The 19,294-nt window shown below is 37.7% G+C and overlaps 1 protein-coding gene across 3 annotated transcripts in view; it reads right to left on the bottom strand.

Moving 5' to 3' along the window:
* Positions 1-19,294, bottom strand: part of LOC129775996 (protein fem-1 homolog CG6966) — a 134,387-nt gene that overhangs the window by 33,199 nt on the left and 81,894 nt on the right. The window contains exon 1 of one of the 3 annotated variants that reach the window (XM_055781340.1): positions 2,403-2,588. The exons of the other annotated variants lie outside the window; for them this stretch is intronic. The gene's annotated coding sequence lies outside the window, so the exon portion shown is untranslated. Of the gene's footprint in view, positions 1-2,402; positions 2,589-19,294 lie in introns of those variants that run through there. 3 annotated transcript variants of the gene reach the window in all.

Raw genomic sequence — 19,294 nt, 5'->3', positions numbered from 1 at the left:
GAAGCAGGCCCTCCGGAAGAACCCAAAAGTTGTCAAATCGGAGGCGGACTTCAAGAGAAAATGGATTTCTGTTCAAAAAAAACTACAACCTGACGTTGTACAGAACCTTATGGACGGGGTAAAGAGGAAGGTGCGAGCATACGGGCTTGGGCTCGAGGTATGAATAAAAAGAAAATGCCAAAAGTTGTTTAATAGTTTTTATTTTACTGTCTAAAATTTTCAAAAGGATCGGTCTACTGGGCGAATTTCTACAGCGTTTTTTCCGTGATGCAATTTGATGTGACACACCCTTTAGTAAGAAAAAGGTGAATGTTTAAAGGTATTGATAACAAAAAACAAATTTTTGGCGGGACGAAGTTTGCCGGGTCAGCTAGTATGTAATAAATAAATTAGTTGGTTTTATAAAAATAACCGCTCTTCCGTCATTGTTCGTCGTTTGTGCCATTCTAAATGTGGTTTGAACAACAATGAACAATTTTCTACAGGAATTGAACTTTAAAATGGATAATACTGTTTGAAGAGAGCGGTTCGTTATTCAACCATAAATTAAACGAACCTCTCGCAAAAATAAACGCATAGAAGAAGTGAAGACAATGGTGATCTAGAACTTTTGCGTGTCAACTCCGAAATGTTAGGCTGTGTTGGGATTGTCTGATACTTAGTTACGACGAACGATATCACTTGATGTAAAGTTTTACCCGTACAAAGTATGCTCGATGCAAGATTTAAAGGAACAATATCGATTTGTTTTTCTTTCTCTGTAATAGTTGTATCCCTAATTTCAATAATCTATGAGCGTCGTTCTATCTGGATGAGTTTGTCACCAAACATAGTTTTCGATATTGGTGCGATGGAACCTATCCTTTGTAGCATCAAAAATTTCTCTATTTTCCGAAAGTATCTGTTTGAATTGTCACTACAAGTATGTTGTTGATTTTTTGAAAATTCACAGGATCTTAACTCCACAAGATGTTCTCCAGGGTCTCTAGACGATTTGATTCTCGGATAATGAATGAATCTTATTTAAAAATTTTAAAAGATAGATAATCTTCTTAGCGTTGAATTTGTTACAGTTCATTTCGAGGGCGTTATCACTTCAAATTAATACAAGTTAATACTTCAAAACTTGTATTAATTTGAAGTGATAACGCCCTCGAAATGAACTGTAACAAATTCAACGCGAAGAAGAGTGAAGTGTGGTTTCCCTGCATTTGACAGAAATGTTATTTTAGGCTATCTAGGTTATCTTGCATGCCAAAGATACCAGAGTGTTGTGGTTCAGGAGTAAACCATACACCGAGAATAGAAGTAGAAGCACGTTCGGACAGCTTGTGATACCTCTGTAGCTTCTGTCTGCGGTGTGTAATTCGCTCGAAAAGTGGGTACATCGAAAATTCAATATTAAATTCGGAACTTGGAAATATTTTCTTACCTTTTATCGTTAACAACAATATAATCGATAAAATGTTATCAAAAATACAACATTTCAAATTACTAACACTTTAAATCGGTCACTCCATAGTATAATTAAGTTTTTTAAAAAACTTCATGTATATCTTTTTTTAAATAATTGATAATATATATAATGAAATCCAGACAGATAAGTCTACAATAATCACAAACTCTAGATTCTTCCCATACATGCAGTGATTACAATTACAATTTCACACAAACACAGAGAAACATATGACCCACATCGAATTGTTTAAATGTGTATCAGAAGGATAACCTTTTTTGAATGCTTATTGTTGATATTTTCCCGTCCTGACTACAATACATATCATAACAATTGTAGTGAAAACACAACTCCTCGGCGGTACCTAATATGGGGCTGGAAAACCTAATCCCAGAAAAAAACTATGAGCACCGCAGTCGACGTCTAAAACGCTTCGAAAGTCACGAGAGATCATCTTCTCTGAACGGCCAAATGTTGAAACAGAAACAATACCAGAACGCAAACAGTTTTAGCGTAACACAACAGCGGCGAGTGATTCATCGCTCAAATCTTTTCATTTTTTTTTGCTCACCCGTGCCGAATGAATTCGCACATTCTTAAACGATCAGGAAGGGGACGAATCTGTGGGCACATTCTTTATAGCGGGAGGAAACACCGAAAAATGTAAATTGGGGGGGTATTTCGCGAAAACTAAACTGCAATTAGCATGTAGTGTCACCGTCACATATATCGTCTTCTGCGAATGATGCTGGATGTCGAAACTAACGTTTCGTCACGTTTCGATGTTGCTAGTGTACGTGAATCTTGTCATGAACTTGGATTAAAGAATATTAGAGTTTGTCAAGAAATAAGGCACCGTGACATTGCGCTGAATTCTTGACAAACAGAAACAGCGCACACGATGGGTTCAATGAAACCTACATACGTTCTTGGTTCAACTCCTTACCAATCGGATGATGATGATGTTCGAGGTCGGGCAAAACTTCTCTTTCTTCCTGAGTTCTTTCCCGCGTGCAGAGTAGTGATGCTTGGATTGGACTGAAAGGGAAACACTCGTATCTCGTTAGTCGTTTCATCCCTTTGTTCGTTAGTCTCGACAAGTTGTTTTATTGCTGCTACAGAGAAACGTAGGACCGTTTCTCCTGTCTTTGTGCAAGTCAAGCAATTTGTTGTGTTTTTCTTGGCTGACGTTTTCCGGCACATAATGATGCATGTTTGTGTTAGTACTCGTGACCGATGATGGTGAATAACCGTCGAAAGTATAACGCCCCAGCGGATCATTCTGATGGAGAGAATTGCATTGGCATTGTTTATTGCGGGTTCTATGAACCAAGCCATACGAGGGTCATACCAGACAGGCGAGTTCCATATATGTCCTAGGTTTAGAGACAAGAGAAATGTATTCAACTAATCAATCATCGTTAAAAATACCACAAGAGATGGGAACAAATCTTGTTTCAATATACATTTCTTAGCCGCCACAAAAAGAAAGATCTCCCCATATGTCAAGGTCATGAGGGAAGGTTTATCGCCGATCGAAAACGTGTTTACGTCAGAAACATACAAACACACGGTGCGGGAGACTTTAATTTCCAAACTTGTTTCTCTTTCCCATTTCCAGAGCTGATGGTCAGTTGGTGATGCCCTGCGGCAACTACGAAATATTTTTCGTTACTTTTGACCTTGAGGAGATATATGCCTGATTTACATTCAGATGTTCGGTTTTACGGCCTAGGAAGAGATACAATCGAACCCACTTGAGATTTCAAGGGTCAAGCGAATGACAGACTGAGTGATAGTAACATTTCGTTTTGTTTCTGTATCTATTAACAATAATTTTTTGTCGCTGTTCCTCATTATTTTATCTCACTGTTTTCTCAGATTTATTTCCATTGTTATTGTTCAACATTACACTTATTCCCTTTGTGATCGTTTTTCATCCCATTATTCATCATTGTACTTATATCTTGCGTCCAGATAAGGGTAGAACTTTTCAAGTACGAGCAAACCTTTTTTTGTGCGGTGGATAGGGACCGCAAAAAAAAATAGTGCAAAACTCCTCCAGTAGCTTTAAAAAACCGTGTTCGGTACACATTTTGAAAAACAAAATTTTTTTTGTGCGGTAGATAGGGACCGCATAAAAAAAGTTTCCCCCAAGAAAAAAACTCAAATCCACGCCGTTCACCGTTCAATTTCCTTTTGTTTCCCTGCTTTGCGATGAGACAGTTTGTCTCTTCTCAGCCGAAGACTGGCTGTTTTGTGCTTTTAGTTGCATGCCGAAACGTGATGCTGTTAGATATCATGTCATGCAAAAACTTAGAAAAACATTTGATGGGAGGAGGGGAATGATTTCAGAAGTGGATAATTGAGACGCAAATATACTTTTTTCGCAGTGCAATGCATATAAACTATCGAAAAAAAAATAAATGGACGATAACTTCGTCAAATATGCTTCTTTTCATATACCGCACAAGAACAGAAAACCGCGCAAAAAAAAATTGCACAAAAAAAACCGCACGAAAAAAGGTTTAACTGTAAGTGTTTTTGAATAATTTATTGTGAAGATAGAATTTGTAGTCCGATTGTGTAGTTCTGACGAACGCATCGGTGCTCATGAAAGCATATACAGGTCGGACTCGATTATATGTGATTCGATCATATACAATTTTGGACTCGATTATATACAACTTTTAAGTTTTTCACTTCCAAAATGTTATTAACATCCATTAATTTAGATGTTCCACTACTATATCCTGTATCAAATTTTCTCATCTTTCAAATGAAAGCAACAGAATCTTTGTAACTTTGTAATGTAATGTAAACCAGTTCGAACCAACAGAGTCCGAAACAAAAAAAAAGTTCTATAACTCTGTCATTGCTGAAATTTGAACATATGCGTAGAAGGTTTTTTCCATCAAATATGATCGTCTATCACCCTCTGAGAGAATCTGGATAATTTTTTTTTCATGTGAGAAAGCTATTTTCTGACTTTAAGCGGATGAATCAAAAATCAAATTCCTCTTTTATATTCAAAAAAAAGAAAGAAAAATACATGCAAAAAAAAAACGAATAAAAAAATATTCGATTATATTAGGCTGTTAAAAAAGTCCTGCGGTATTTCCGCGAGGTGTCGTTGTAAGAGCGTAGTTCTAGTTGTATTCATTGTATCGAGTCATACTATAGCTTGTTGGAAAGGTATTTTTACGCGCTATAATATAGTCCTTGACAGTGTTTTGTTTGGTTAAGTCGTTCGTGAGTTATAGTGTCGCAAATATGGAGCAAAATAAAGAGAAAATCCGACATATTTTACAGTACTACTATGACAAAGGCAAAAATGCATCTCAAGCTGCTAATAAAATTTGTGCAGTTTATGGACCCGATACAGTTTCCATTTCAACCGCACAACGATGGTTTCAACGTTTTCGTTCTGGTGTAGAGGTCGTCGAAGATGCGCCACGCTCCGGAAGGCCTGTCGTCGAAAATTGCGACAAAATCGCTGAATTAGCCGAGAAAGACCGGCATAGTAGCAGCCGTAGCATCGGCCAAGAGCTGGGGATAAGTCATCAAACCGTTATTAACCATTTGAAGATGCTTGGATTCACAAAGAAGCTCGATGTATGGGTGCCACACACGTTGATGCAAAAAACATCTTTGACCGTATCGACGCATGTGAATCGCTGCTGAATCGCAACAAAATCGACCCGTTTCTGAAGCGGATGGTGACTGGCGATGAAAAGTGGGTCACTTACGACAACGTGAAGCGCAAACGGTCGTGGTCGAAGCCCGCTGAAGCGGCTCAGACGGTGGTCAAGCCCTCATTAACGGCCAGGAAGGTTCTGCTGTGTGTTTGGTGGGATTGTCAAGGAATAATCTATTATGAGCTGCTTCCCTATGGCCAAACGCTCAATTCGGACCTGTACTGCCAACAACTGGACCGCATGAAGGTAGCACTCATGAAGAAGAGGCCATCTTTGATAAACAGAGGCCGCATTATCTTCCATCAGGACAACGCCAGGCCACACACTTTTTTGGTGACGCGCCAGAAGTTCCGGGAGCTCGGATGGGAGGTTCTTTTGCATCCGCCGTATAGTCCGGACCTTGCACCAAGTGACTACCACCTGTTTTTGTCCATGGCGAACGAGCTAGGTAGTCAGAAGTTAGCCACAAAAGAGGCCTGTGAAAATTGGCTATCCGAGTTGTTTGCCAATAAGTAAGCGAGCTTCTATAACAGGGGTATTATGAAGTTGGCATCTCGTTGGGAACAAGTCATCGAACAATACGGCGCATATTTGACTTAAAACAGATGATTGTAACTAATTTTATGAACAAATGAAAATTCAAAAAAAAAACCGCAGGACTTTTTTGACAGCCTAATATATTGTGAAAAGAAACTGTATATAATCGAGTCCGTGCTGTATACGTCTTGATTCTTCAACGTGTATATCATCCACTTGTACTCAATGTCCAGTATTGAAATTGCTCGATTAAGATATATTTGCACATAATAATTACGTCAAGTCATGGCATCATTTCGGTTCATATTTCGACTAATAGACCCACGAGTGGTACACATGTTTGATTTTTAGGTCAAGCACACAAATATTTCTATGACTTATTTAATTCAGTAAACAATATTTCGCATACACAAACGAACAGAACATTTTTATTTATATAGAGATGAGGGAAATGGATAAAGTTGAAATCATTTTGTAACGCTATTTCAGTCCACGGTTTTCTCAAACCCTTGAAAAAATATCTTTTCATCACATAGAACATATATTTAATATGGAATAGTCAATTTTCATTTCAATTTCGGAAATGCACTATGGCCATATGAAAAAAAAATCTCTATATTTTTTTCAATTTTTTATGTCGCAACAACATTTTTTGAAGTGAATTGTATATTGTGTCCAACTTTGAGCTCAATCGGTTCCGAACTTTTCGAATTTTTGACGCGTTCACAAACGAACAGAACATTTTTATCCCCCTGTAGGTTTTCCAACTTTAAATTCCGAAAGCAAATTGAAATAAAACACACTTAGAATTCGAATTTCGATGAAACTTTTAATTCAAATTACAGTTTGGTTTATGCCATTATGTGTGAAATACAACATCATTTAAATGTCCACCTAGGGCTTCCTCGCACACCTTGATCCGGAACAGGTAATTTTCGATGACTTTTCGGCACATATGGGGCGGTATCTCGGTCATAACTTCACGAATGTTGTCTTTCAAATGTTCAAGAGTTTGCGGAGAGTTGGCATAGACACGGTCTTTCGCATAACCCCACAAAAAAAGCCTAGCGGGTTCAAATCGCATGATCTGGACGGCCAATTGGCATCACCAAAACGCGAAATTATGCGTCCTTCAAATTTCGTTCGCAATATGGCCATGTTCGGCACGCGGCGCCGTCCTGCTGAAACCACATGTCATCCGTATCCATATCTTCAATTTGTGGCAAAAAAAATCGGTTAACATGCGGCCATAGCGCTCACCATTCACAGTTACCATCTCGCCGTCCTCATTTTCAAAGAAATACGGCCCGATGACTCCACCAGACCATAATGCGCACCAAACAGTGACTTTTGGCGGATGCAATGGCCTCTCAACAATCACGTATGGATTTTCTGAGCCCCATATACGGAAATTTTGGGTGTTCACATAGCCACCGAGCTCGAAATGTGCCTCATCGCTGAAGAAAATTTGATGCGAAAATTCAGCATTTTGCTGCTGTTGTTCGTTCACCCAATCGACGTATGCCCGACGCATTCCATGGTCACCACGCTCTAATTTTTGTACCAGTTGGACTTTATATGGATGCAGGTGCAAGTCCAAATGAAAAATTCGCCACAATGATGTGTTTGACAAGCCCAATTGCTGAGCACGCCGTGGAATCGAAACATTCGGGTCATCCTCCACACTGGCAACAACAGCAGCAATATTTTCGGCCGAACGCACATTACGATGATGCACAGGTTTCACAATATCCGCTACGGATCCAGTTTGTTCGAATTTACGCACTACATTAGCGATTGTGTGCTCTGTAGGCCGTCCATGACGACCAAAATCCGTCCGTAATGCTCGAAAAACATTTGCAACATGATTTTTATAGTACAATTTAACAAAATTAACACGTTGTGCGATGCTAAAACGATCCATATTGTAAAATGGCAGACATTCAACTAACGATATGACGATTTGGTTGACAGCTATGTCAAACGGGTGTCAGCGCAGGGCTGTATACTTTCGGAAGCCCGAAATGGAAAACCCTGTATATGATATAGCAATATAAGATCAATATGAGCGAGCGAAACAAAAGACATAATGCAAAAAAGCAATCATTAACACATTGAGCCCAGCGTCGGTCCCTAAGGGCCGACGTTGAGGTTTTTGGTAGGAAAGCGCTGACTGACTGGGACTGACAGTTACGAAATAACAAAATAAAAATATATACATTTTCGGATGACATTTTCGGTTAATATATATGTTTTCGGGTGTTTTACAAAATGTGACTACTTTCTAGTCGAATTGCTGACTATTTTCTATTTATACATTAAATTTTTTTGGGAACTGGGACCGACACTGATATTGTGCAAACACTGTTAATGTGGACTGAGTGGAAAGCGCAGCAAAAAAAAACCGGGGCTTAACGTGTTAAACCTGTTCGCATACGGTCCAGACCGAGATGGATTTAGATCTGCTTCATGCTCTCCTTTTCACTCTTAGAACACTTAGAACACTTCCCAACTTCATTTTATAATGAGGTGAATATTATCACGCATTTACGCAAAAGCGCCAGTAGCAATGTGGATAACGTGGTCGTGTGAAACAGCCTGGCATTCCAGCCGGCCTTGGTTCGATCTCCGTTGACATCGTTTGGACTTTTTTTTGGGTACAATCCCAAAAAAGATAAAAAAAAAATAAAAAGAAAGAGATTCCTGATGGAATGTGTTCTGGCAACGATAGTTTGGGTGTAGTCGAAAAAATGGAACATACAACAATATTTCAAAATGAGGGTCGCAGTGGTTCACATCCAACAGAGGGAAAAAGTGAACGAAAATGTACGATTGAAAACACGGTACTTGGAATGTGGGGGCTGGCATACGGGAGTTCTCGTCTAGAGACCCGACAGACGGCACTTATTTCAAGTACCACATATACTACAGTGGCAACAGTAGGACGACAGATGAAGCGTGTCACTAGGTGAAGGCCCATCTATGTCTATGCCTATTAGGAATCAATGGCAGCACCAGCGCCCCCCCCCCCCTTAGAGAGGGGGGTGGAGAGTCTAATCACCATAGAATCATTGATTGCACCCTAAGACCTCAATACGCCTAATTTGGTTTCATTTGCTTGATTAATTCCCGAGTAGTGTAGAAATTTGTGTTTAATTTGTATGGCAGCAGACAACATGACCCCCCGCCCCAACCCCAAATAGGGGTGAGGAGTATCTAACCACCGTTAAAACATGCCAAATTTCGTTTCATTTGCTTAAGCAATTCTCGAGTAATGCAGAAATTTGTGTTTCATTTGTATGGCAGCCCCCACTTAGAGAGGGGGGTGGAGAGTCTAATCACCATAGAATCATTGATTGCACCCTAAGACCTCAATACGCCTAATTTGGTTTCATTTGCTTGATTAATTCCCGAGTAGTGTAGAAATTTGTGTTTAATTTGTATGGCAGCAGACAACATGACCCCCCGCCCCAACCCCAAATAGGGGTGAGGAGTATCTAACCACCGTTAAAACATGCCAAATTTCGTTTCATTTGCTTAAGCAATTCTCGAGTAATGCAGAAATTTGTGTTTCATTTGTATGGCAGCCCCCCCTTAGAGAGGGGGGTGGAGAGTCTAATCACCATAGAATCATTTATTGCACCCTAAAACCTCAATACGCCTAATTTGGTTTCATTTGCTTGATTAATTCCCGAGTAGTGTAGAAATTTGTGTTTAATTTGTATGGCAGCAGAAAATAGTTTATCCAAAACAATACTTGTAGTGTTAAACATGAAAACATTACGGTCACAATCATTTTGGAAATGATGAAAATTGTTTATTCACAACGATGTTACCCGTAGGTCTCCGTAGCCACATTGGTTGCGCGTTCGCTTATAGCGAATTCGTTTTTAAAACTGAGTCTGTGCCAAACTGACTCTGTAATAAAAAAACGTTTTCAGTTTCACGAATGCGGTGTTTTGTTGGTGTGCGTTATACAGTCTGATGTGTTTATATTCGCTACGATAAATGTACAGTGTCGACGTCTAATGGCGATATTAATGCTTGGGAGGTAAATTATTCTCTATCAGATCAGCAGGGCCAAGTGCAGTGTAAAAATATAAAAGTTTGAATGAATGTTTTCACTTCATATTGTTTTATTACTTAAAACATGTAGTTCTGACACTTACTTAACCATTTGTCGATGCATTTCCTGGTTTTTCCACAAATAATTACTATTATAATATAAAATCATCATTAGCCACAGTTTTCGTTCAATATGTTTCTGTGATATCGAAAAAAAACCTCTTATTTCATCACATGAAATAAATATTCGATACGTTAAAGTAAATTTTCATTCATAATTTTGATTTTGAAAGCAGGTTTATTCCACCTGAATATCCATCATTATTTTCGCCTCCCAATGAAAGCACACGTAGCTTAATGCCGTCTGCTCGATTATACTTTCAAAATCAGAATCCGAATTGGATTACGATTCCAATAATACAAAAGCAAAAGCAGCAGGTTTTTCATCTTCATAGTTTTTATTTTTAGATTTTCCAAAATATACTCGGAACTTGACAGTTCGGTATAGTTGTATTGGTGAACCCGAGTGCCAACCCGTGAAACATCTCAGTGCGAAACTAACAGCTTTCGGGGCGAACCAGTGCGACACTGAGTGCGAAACTGACTGAATAAAAAAACGTTTTGACAGCAGTTAGTGCGGCACTGAGGTCGAAACTGAACAAAAACGAATTCGCTATTAGTAAGCGATCGATCGTGAGTTCAAAACTCAGGGCCCTCATTGACCATCTTTGTGTTGTTACAGAATAGCTACGTCCACGCAACAATCATCAGCGATGGAGATCGATCCACGGTCGAAACAAGATCGATTCATCCATACAACTGCTCTACTCTGCAAGACACATCGGGCTGCTGTTCTATAAATAACTCAACAATGATCAATCAACTGTCTCCGCTGTCCGGTGGTCCAACTGGATAATGGAAGAACAGAAAGAATACTCTTACGCCTAAATGGCTACTGTGTGAATGTACCATATGTAATGGTATAGAAGGAATACTGGAGAATGACAACTGTGTAATGTGCTAATTATAGATATGATAACCATGTGACATGTACACGATTAAAATTCGGCTCTGTTACATCTAAAAATGCTAATGGGCCTTAAATAAATAAATGGGATAAAAAAACGATGTTACCCCAAGAAAAAAAAAATATTTATCAAAATCAAGATCAAATCAGAAAAAAAACAGTCCTTTGTCCATGCTGTTCAGATGTTGAAAGAAACGAAAGAAACATGAGTCAGCAGAGTATCCTTCGTACGGGTGGTCTGTCAGGGATCGCGTTGCAAACAAGCATGACAGTCTACGTGCTAATTGTGCTAATGTAAAAATCGCAAACTTTGTAAAAAAATACATCCACTAGTTTCAGGCGGACATCGTCTTCAAAAAAGACTTCTTAGATGCCATGATGGACCGCGTAATTGTGCCAAATGCGAAACCAATATTTGCAAAACAATAAAGGGTTTTTCAAAATCAATGTCGTTGTGGAATACATTCCAACGTACTAACGTACTTTTTGAATAAAAGTAAGTCCAAGACAAACACAACCCAAAATAAAAAAAAAATCATCAAATATAATGTTCTACAACCTGCTGAAAAGTTTTGGGTTAACTACCTAACACCCTTTATATCAGAAATAACAAAAGGGAATTTCAATACAGCGTGACCCCGTTTACCCGCGGAATAGTCTGGCAAGGTCGAAGATCGCGGACAGCGCAATAAAATAAAAAAATGAGATGCAAACGAAAAAAAAAAGATATTTGTGAATAATCCATCCCGTGAACCATCCGCTCGCGGATAATCGGGGTTCCACTGCACACCCATTAAATGAACAAAAACAAGAAAAGAAAAATGATTGTATTCTTATTACCACATAAAGTACCGACGCAAAAACAAAGTACAAAGTAATACAAATAATACAAGAAACTGAACTGGAAGGATGCTTTTTCTATAATCAAGACGCCAAAATTATCCGCAATGAGAATAATGCTATAGTCGTAACTTATTTCTCAACAAGCCAAAGGAAGACGATCGTAGGTTAGCGTCAATTAACGATGATCTACGCATCAAAATCATTCTAGAATCCATTGACCCTCCATCGTAATAAAAAAAGCACTGCCAACAAGGCGCCTCTCGATAGCTCAACTTCCTCGAGGAAAAAATATCTTCTGTACATATCTACTATATTCTTCCATGTACAGAAACTTGCTGTGCGTACACAACATGCCGCCGCGTTAAGCTCTAGGAGAGTTTATTGCTCTCTGCTGATGATACAAAACGCGAGTCAGCGTTAAAGGCTGACAATTTACTAGCGAACCAAAAACAGCACGATGTCTGTGCGATTAATGTTTACAAAACAAGTCAAAATAACGCGACGAGCGAACCACTTACGTGTGCTGACCAAATATAGAACCCTCAGCAGCGGTGAACGTGAACTTGAACTTGATCAACGATCGCGTTGTTCTATTTTGAGCGGATTAAAAAAAATCACAGATCCAAAAGATCAGTACAAACGGGAACGGAATATTCAAGTTGTCACGTTGCCTGTTTATTTGTGTCAATAGTTCTGTGTTGACAGCGGTCAACAAAAAAAAACATACAATAACTACAAAGAGAAGGAGAAAGGACAACAAAAGGGTGTTATTGTGTTGTCTTTCTATCCCTGCTCGTAAGTGCGCGACGGTTCGGTGACCGTAAGTTATCGCTACCACTAAGGAAGCATTCACAAAGGAATCAAACTTGACGCTCCATTTGCGTCTTAAGTGTACAAGCAGTATCACAGGATTTACCCGTGTGTATCATGCGCATCTCGTTCTGGCTTTGTAATGACACGCTAGACTAGATGGTTTCCACAAGCCGCGATTCCTTTGATGCAACTTGATGGTTGTGGAATACACGCACGCTACTTACAGATTTTAGTCTAACCTAATTTACATGACGAAAAGTGTTATCTTCTATGTTACGGCCAACAGATCAGTGTGGTTTACCGTTCAGTATTGCCTCAGTGAAATCTCACCTTTACCAAAATGAGTGTAGAAAAATAATCATGAGAATATGATGTTGTGATTGACGTATGCAAGCATACGAAATGTGCGACTGAATGAACCTTAGAACAATTCTATAATGTTTGGATCCTTCTTTATTCTCAATCAGTTCAAACAGCCTATTTGATGTGCCTTCACCCAAACTGCGGCATGTTGAAATTTGAATCTTTTTCCGCGCACCCTAAACTGCTCGTATCGTATCCTGTCATTGAAATATTTTATTATGTATTCTTTCGAATTATAGATTTATAGATTTTATAGATTAACTCAATAACGACCTGGTATTCGAAAAATCGAACAGCAATTTAGATAATTTTTCATGTCTTTGGAAAGGGACCATATCTGCCGTTCTACGCATAGTTGTCCCATGTTCCATAATCAGCAACTGAGAAAAACGCAATCGAAGTTTTCTCGCATATTTGTCTACCAAAAGCTTTAAGCATTTCAATTTAGCAATACACCGGGTTTTTTTATAAGCACTATACTATTGTTTAATGAAATGTGATGAGATCTCCACACTGAATCAATCAAGCTTGATTACGGGTTTAAAAATTCATGATGGGACTGTTATGTCTAGAATATCAACATGGGGCAATTGAACTTGATATTGTTTTTTGATACACTGCATAAAAACATCGTTTTATGAAGAAATGAGTGATCTGCAACACCTTCGCCGAATAAAAATCTCATTGTTATTAAGCATTCGCTAACGAAGGAGTGCATTAGCCCTGCTGAAAGTCTGACATGAAATTCTTGTACTTAAACCGATTTATTCGACAGGGATCTACAAAAAATACATGGTGGGACAGTTATGAATAGAATATCAACATGGGACAATTGAGCTTGATGTTGTTTTTTTAAAAGCTGGGAACAAACTATACGTTTTTTTGTGTTCCGTAAGATTATTTATGCATAAAAACAACGTTTTATGAAGTGAAAATCGTCAAAAAGTAACATGGGCAACTATGCGTAGAGCGGCAGATATGGTAATGCTTCAGCAATAGTAATGGCATCATTTATTTGCTACCACTTGCCATCGATTTCATTTAATTTTGCATAACTTTATTGGGTAATAAATTCGGTTCGACCTATCTGGAAGGTCGAAAAATAATAAATTTTCGTGATTTTTTTCGGATGTTCAGAATAATGTGAAGGTGTTCGAGTATTTTGGTTATTGTTTTGAGATATATTCGAAGATGTATTTTCTATTTTTTGAATGCACGAATAATGATTATTACGCTGTTGACAGCTGGATGCGTCTGAAAATCTGAAGCAACGGGGTGTCGAGAACGAATTCTAATGAATATATTGAAACTTCAGGACAATACTTAAAGCGTCACATAGGGGTTTTTTTTAAATTCGAAAAATTGTCAAAATGGTGCATAACCAGGCAAATAACAAAACCTTATAAAATAGGAAAATATGTAAACATTTTTATGGTATTACTTTGATAAAAGAACGCAACCATTCGATTGGACTTCCTAATGGGAAAAAATGCAGATTCTTGACAATGTTCCATTTATTGTCATTTCCCAGAAATGGGATATTGGAAAAACATAATTCTTAAACATTGAAGTTTCTTTATACCCAATAATCAAAATTACTCCAATAAACTCCACATAATTCGCATCACGAGCAAAGCGAGGGATTGGAAGTAATTTTTCCACGAAATTCGACACGCTACAAAAAAAATGTCAGAGAGAGTAGAATTTTCACATTTTCATTATATCCTAAAATGATTAATGAGGAAATGGAATGGTTACAGTCACCTCTAACAACCGATATTCAATATTGTTTAAACGCCAGCAACGTCAATTCGTTAATTAGTGTTTTAATACAATGTAGTTTACTATTCCTTCCTTGTCAGTCATATCAGTTCTGCCTAGAAGTTCAGGATATTATTGAAGTTGATATTTACTCTCGAGGGTACTCGTGAGCAGCGTCCAACATTTTCGAAGACGAAACGTGAAAATCGACTCTCCTCTCAATCGCTTCGCCTCTACTAGCACTACTTCGGCATTTGTCGTCAACATGACTTGAATCGATTAAAATGAATTGAAGAGCGTAAAGAGCGAGGATGACTGATGAACTATTCTAGCAAATGGTCATATGACCTGACCAATGACTACAAATCTGTCTCTCCATTCAACCTGACTCTAATCCACCACTAATACTCCACCGTGACATGAATCTCGGTGCCCGCGTAGGCAATCTTATTTTGACGTCCATATAAAATGGCACGAAAACATGATTTCTTATGCAAAAAAGTAGTTACAGTTTGTTTACCCACCGTGTACTAAAACATCGATACATGCACAACGTAAATAGAATACCAGGTACATTCCATGTAGTGGCAGGCAAAGAAAAAAAAGAAAACAATAATTTCAACATGACAGTTGTACTATATTTTTGGAATTAGCTTCTATGAATTGGAGAGCGTGTTTATCACACAGACGATGTAATATATCTGGTAATTCTATTTACATTGATACAAATTTGGGTACATGATACATGAGAGAGATAAACGAATTCAGTCTGGGGGGAGTCACTTCAATTTTCTGTAAAGTCCATTTGACGGTGAAGAAAGAAATGAGCTCGGAGCTTCGTTAGAATAGCTAGCGACCAGGGGGGCCGAATAACTGTTGATTCATGTTGACCGAGAAACTGCTGGAAGAAGTAAAACGTGTTACTTTCATTCGTACTCATGAATCAAAAAGGTGAGTACACCTGTAGTTATGTTATTCGTGTGTAAAATGTACATATTTAATCAGGTCCCGCTGTGGTCCAGCCAGAAAAAATAGTTGGAATAAATTAATACCGCCGAAAAATATGAGAGACATCGTTTTGATGTCTTCGGAATATTTGCTTGCGGACTCAAGCCGCGTTATTTGCAAATGTGTCCTAAACACCGAACATTGACAGTTACACAAAAATCTATTTTTTATTTTGTTCGATACAAAAGTAAAATGTTTATCAACGTTTGAGAGACATACATTTTGGGGGAAAGATTTTCAGCTTTCATACCTCTTTTCCGGCTGAACGAAGTGGTATGATAATCACCTTATTTCGATAGACGTAATGTATACGAAAGATGTTTGCTACTCATTGATCCCAAAAACTTGTTCTAAAACTGCTTTGAAGGTAAACTATTGAAATCACAATATCCAGCACTATGAATATCTGCTTGAGTTTCATCTCAGTCGTAATTGGTCAGCAGTTGATGCATGTTGGCAACAAAAGCAAAGTTTGTTTTGTGTTTTACTTGCGTTCATGAAAATGGTGTTTTCGAAAAAAAAAATTGGTTGCCAAATGTCTTAAAATTGCATGAAACGTATAGATCTACTGTCATCTTGATTTTTTTTTGTTAAAAATCGGTACTCTGGGACTTTTCTTTTTTTCGGAAAGCGAGGCAAAACGTATGTCAATAGTCATCTGGATTTTTCATATAGATTTTTTTGTCAAAAATTGATTTTTAAGCTTTTTTTCCGTCTGAAAAGTCGATTTATCACAAAGAATATTGACGTGAGACTATGTCTAACCGGAATATAATATATGGTGGGCAAAATGAAAACCTAAACACAGAACATGCGAGAAAAAATGAACTATTTCGAATGCTTATAACTTATGACATTTCTCAATAGATCGAAAAGTTTTTTGCCTCATTTGATAGGACATATTACATATACATCTATCATAACTAATAAAATGTTATTTTTGTTATATGTGCCTTACATTACATGTCTGCCATACAAATAAAACACAAATTTCTTCATAACTCCAAAAATTAATCAATCAAATGAACCCAAATTTGGCATGTGGAGGTTTTAGGGTGCACTAAATGTTTCTATGGTAAATAGACACTCCTCCTACCTTTCTAAGGGATGGAGATACTGCCATAAAAATGAAGCATAAATTTCTACATAACTCAAGAACTAATCTAACAAACGAAACCAAATTTGGCATGTGGAGGATTTAGGGGGTAGTAATTGTTTCTATGGTAGTTTGACAATCCTTCCCTCTCTGTGAGGGGAGAGGGGCTGAAAAACTCGAGAACTATTCAAGCAAATGGAATCAAACTTGGCATAAAAAGTTTTTAGAGATCGATAAATGTTTCTATGGTGGTTTGACACTCCTCCTTCCTCCCTCAGGGGGATACTGCGGAACTCGAGAATCAATGAATAATAATAATATAAGGGCAACTCTGAAGGGAAATGGGAAAATTCGAAAAATTCAATTCCCATATGTTCTATAATTACATAGTGACAAGCGCTGTTAGTCCATTTGATGTTTGCGCCAACGAAATTGATTTTTGTTCGAAAGTGATAAAACACACTCCTATATCTTCTTCTATCCATATCAATAACAATGGATCGGCGAATGTGTTGATAAGAGCAAAACTCGAAGAAGGAATTATCCGATTTAGGGCTATCTTCATTCTATCATATTTTCTGTATCAAACATTTATTCGATGTAACAGAGAAACATGTTATTTGCAAGTGATTGAAAAATCTTGAACGAGAATTCTCCTAGGAAATTTATATTAAAAGTAAATTGTAAAGGGTCAATTAGAAGATGAATGAATGAACAGTCCTACGGTTGGACCCATGACCGTAAGTAAGAAAACGAGAATGTTTGGAGGTATCGATAGCAAAAAATAAATTTTGGCGTGACAAAGTTTTCCGGGTCAACTAGTATAATATACAAATGATATACCAGTATTGGGGAGTAGCGCATTTTCTGTTATTTTTAGGTTCATTTAATGTAATAAATCAGGATGCCTATTTAGATATGTTTGATGGAATAAAAGTTTTTTTTTCTTTTGTCTTGGATTAATGATCGTACAACAAAGCGAAAGGCAGTTTTGTAAACGATTGGAAATAATGTCCAACTGTGCTTCGATGAAAAAATGACAGTATTTTTTTTGTAATTTAAATTTTTAATAATTTTATTTTTTGATAATTTAAAAAATTTGTGTTGTTTGATTGACGGAAAAATTTAAATTATGTTCTACGCCAAAATAGTAATTTGACATTGTACAGAATTTATTCATGTTTCCAAAACTGTCTAACGATATACTGTGGGACCATTATTTCTAGAAAAATTTACAATCAAAGACACAAGAGAAAAGATCTTCCATTCGATCAAAAATACCTCATAAATATTTATCACGATTTTGTTTTATAGTGTTCACAACGTCGAAAAAATTGTTGTCTTTTTTTGCAAAAAAAAAAAAACCAAAATAATGCTCGATCAATGCATTGAAATAATTTCAAACAATGTCAAGTTCGGCAGAGCAAACCGAACCAATTTTGGTTTTCACACTACTTCCAATTCAACACCAATTAGAAACATTATTGCATTTCCACTTTTTGTTTTGATTGTTCCGACAGTTCCACCACAAAAAAAAATATTTGGAAACATCTGATTACCATCTCGGTAGTTACATGTTTTTTCTCAGCCACCCAAGTCAGCCGCGGACCAACCAACACGTGCTGTTGCAACGCGAGAGTTTCGTAACGCTAGAAAAAATGTGGGGCACCAGAAAACGTACCGCAAAACGAAAACGATGATAGCAATACGAGGCGCGATTTTCCAAAAATAACAAATAATTGGGAGCAAATAACACTGAGCAGAGCTTGTCAGCATGATGCTCCGCACAAGTGGTTCCAATTGTTTAGTTTTTTTAGAAGACATAGAACACGGTTTATGAACAGTTTTTTTTATTTTGCTGCAAAATAAGCAAAAATAAAAACAGAGACAAATGTAGAATGAAGAAATTCCCCGCTTATCAGGTCGATTGGCGTGTCCTTATTCTACTTGTAGGGTAACACGGGGTGATTTGGTCATATGGGGTGATTTGGTCATATGGGGTGATTTGGACTACCCCTTTATCTCAAAAATTACGACTCAACTTGGATTTTTTATAATGTCATTTCCTTCTATCGTATGTACCTAAAGTAAAAAAAAACTTTGGTAAAACTTCACAAGTAGAGGGAAATGGTAGCATAAACACAGCAAGCACTTTGATCGTCAAAAAATGTGAGTTTTCCGATAGTGGTTTCAAGGTTTTTCCAAACAAACTTTTCGTGTATTGTGCAGTAAAGTTCTGTTCGCCTACAGAAGAGGAACAATTTGATGTGGCGAAACTGTCAGTTTGGTAACAATGAATGAAATTAATTGCATTTTAATTTTTGCGTGTTGTGTGGGGTGACATGGACACGTTTCTGTGGGGTGAATTGGTCCTACAGGTTTGAGACTTTTCTTTGGTCTAATTGATTCCAGATGCCGCTGAATTAGAAAAAGAGGATGGACTACGTTGACAACGTTGGAAGAAGGAGGAGCTTGAAAGAGCAACGCAGGCCATCGAGAACGGATTTTCTTTGACCAAGCATCAAAAGTGTCTGAAAATGCTCGATCAACAGTGAAAAGATTCATGCAGAATTCGAGATGATGTCAATCCAACTTTTCTGGCCAAGACACCTGGTATCGATCCCAAA

The sequence above is a fragment of the Toxorhynchites rutilus genome, chromosome 3 (assembly GCF_029784135.1).
Source record: "Toxorhynchites rutilus septentrionalis strain SRP chromosome 3, ASM2978413v1, whole genome shotgun sequence".
Taxonomy (NCBI): Eukaryota; Metazoa; Arthropoda; class Insecta; order Diptera; family Culicidae; genus Toxorhynchites; species Toxorhynchites rutilus.
Note: the sequence above shows the minus strand (reverse complement) of the source record. Positions and strands in the feature narration are given on the sequence as shown.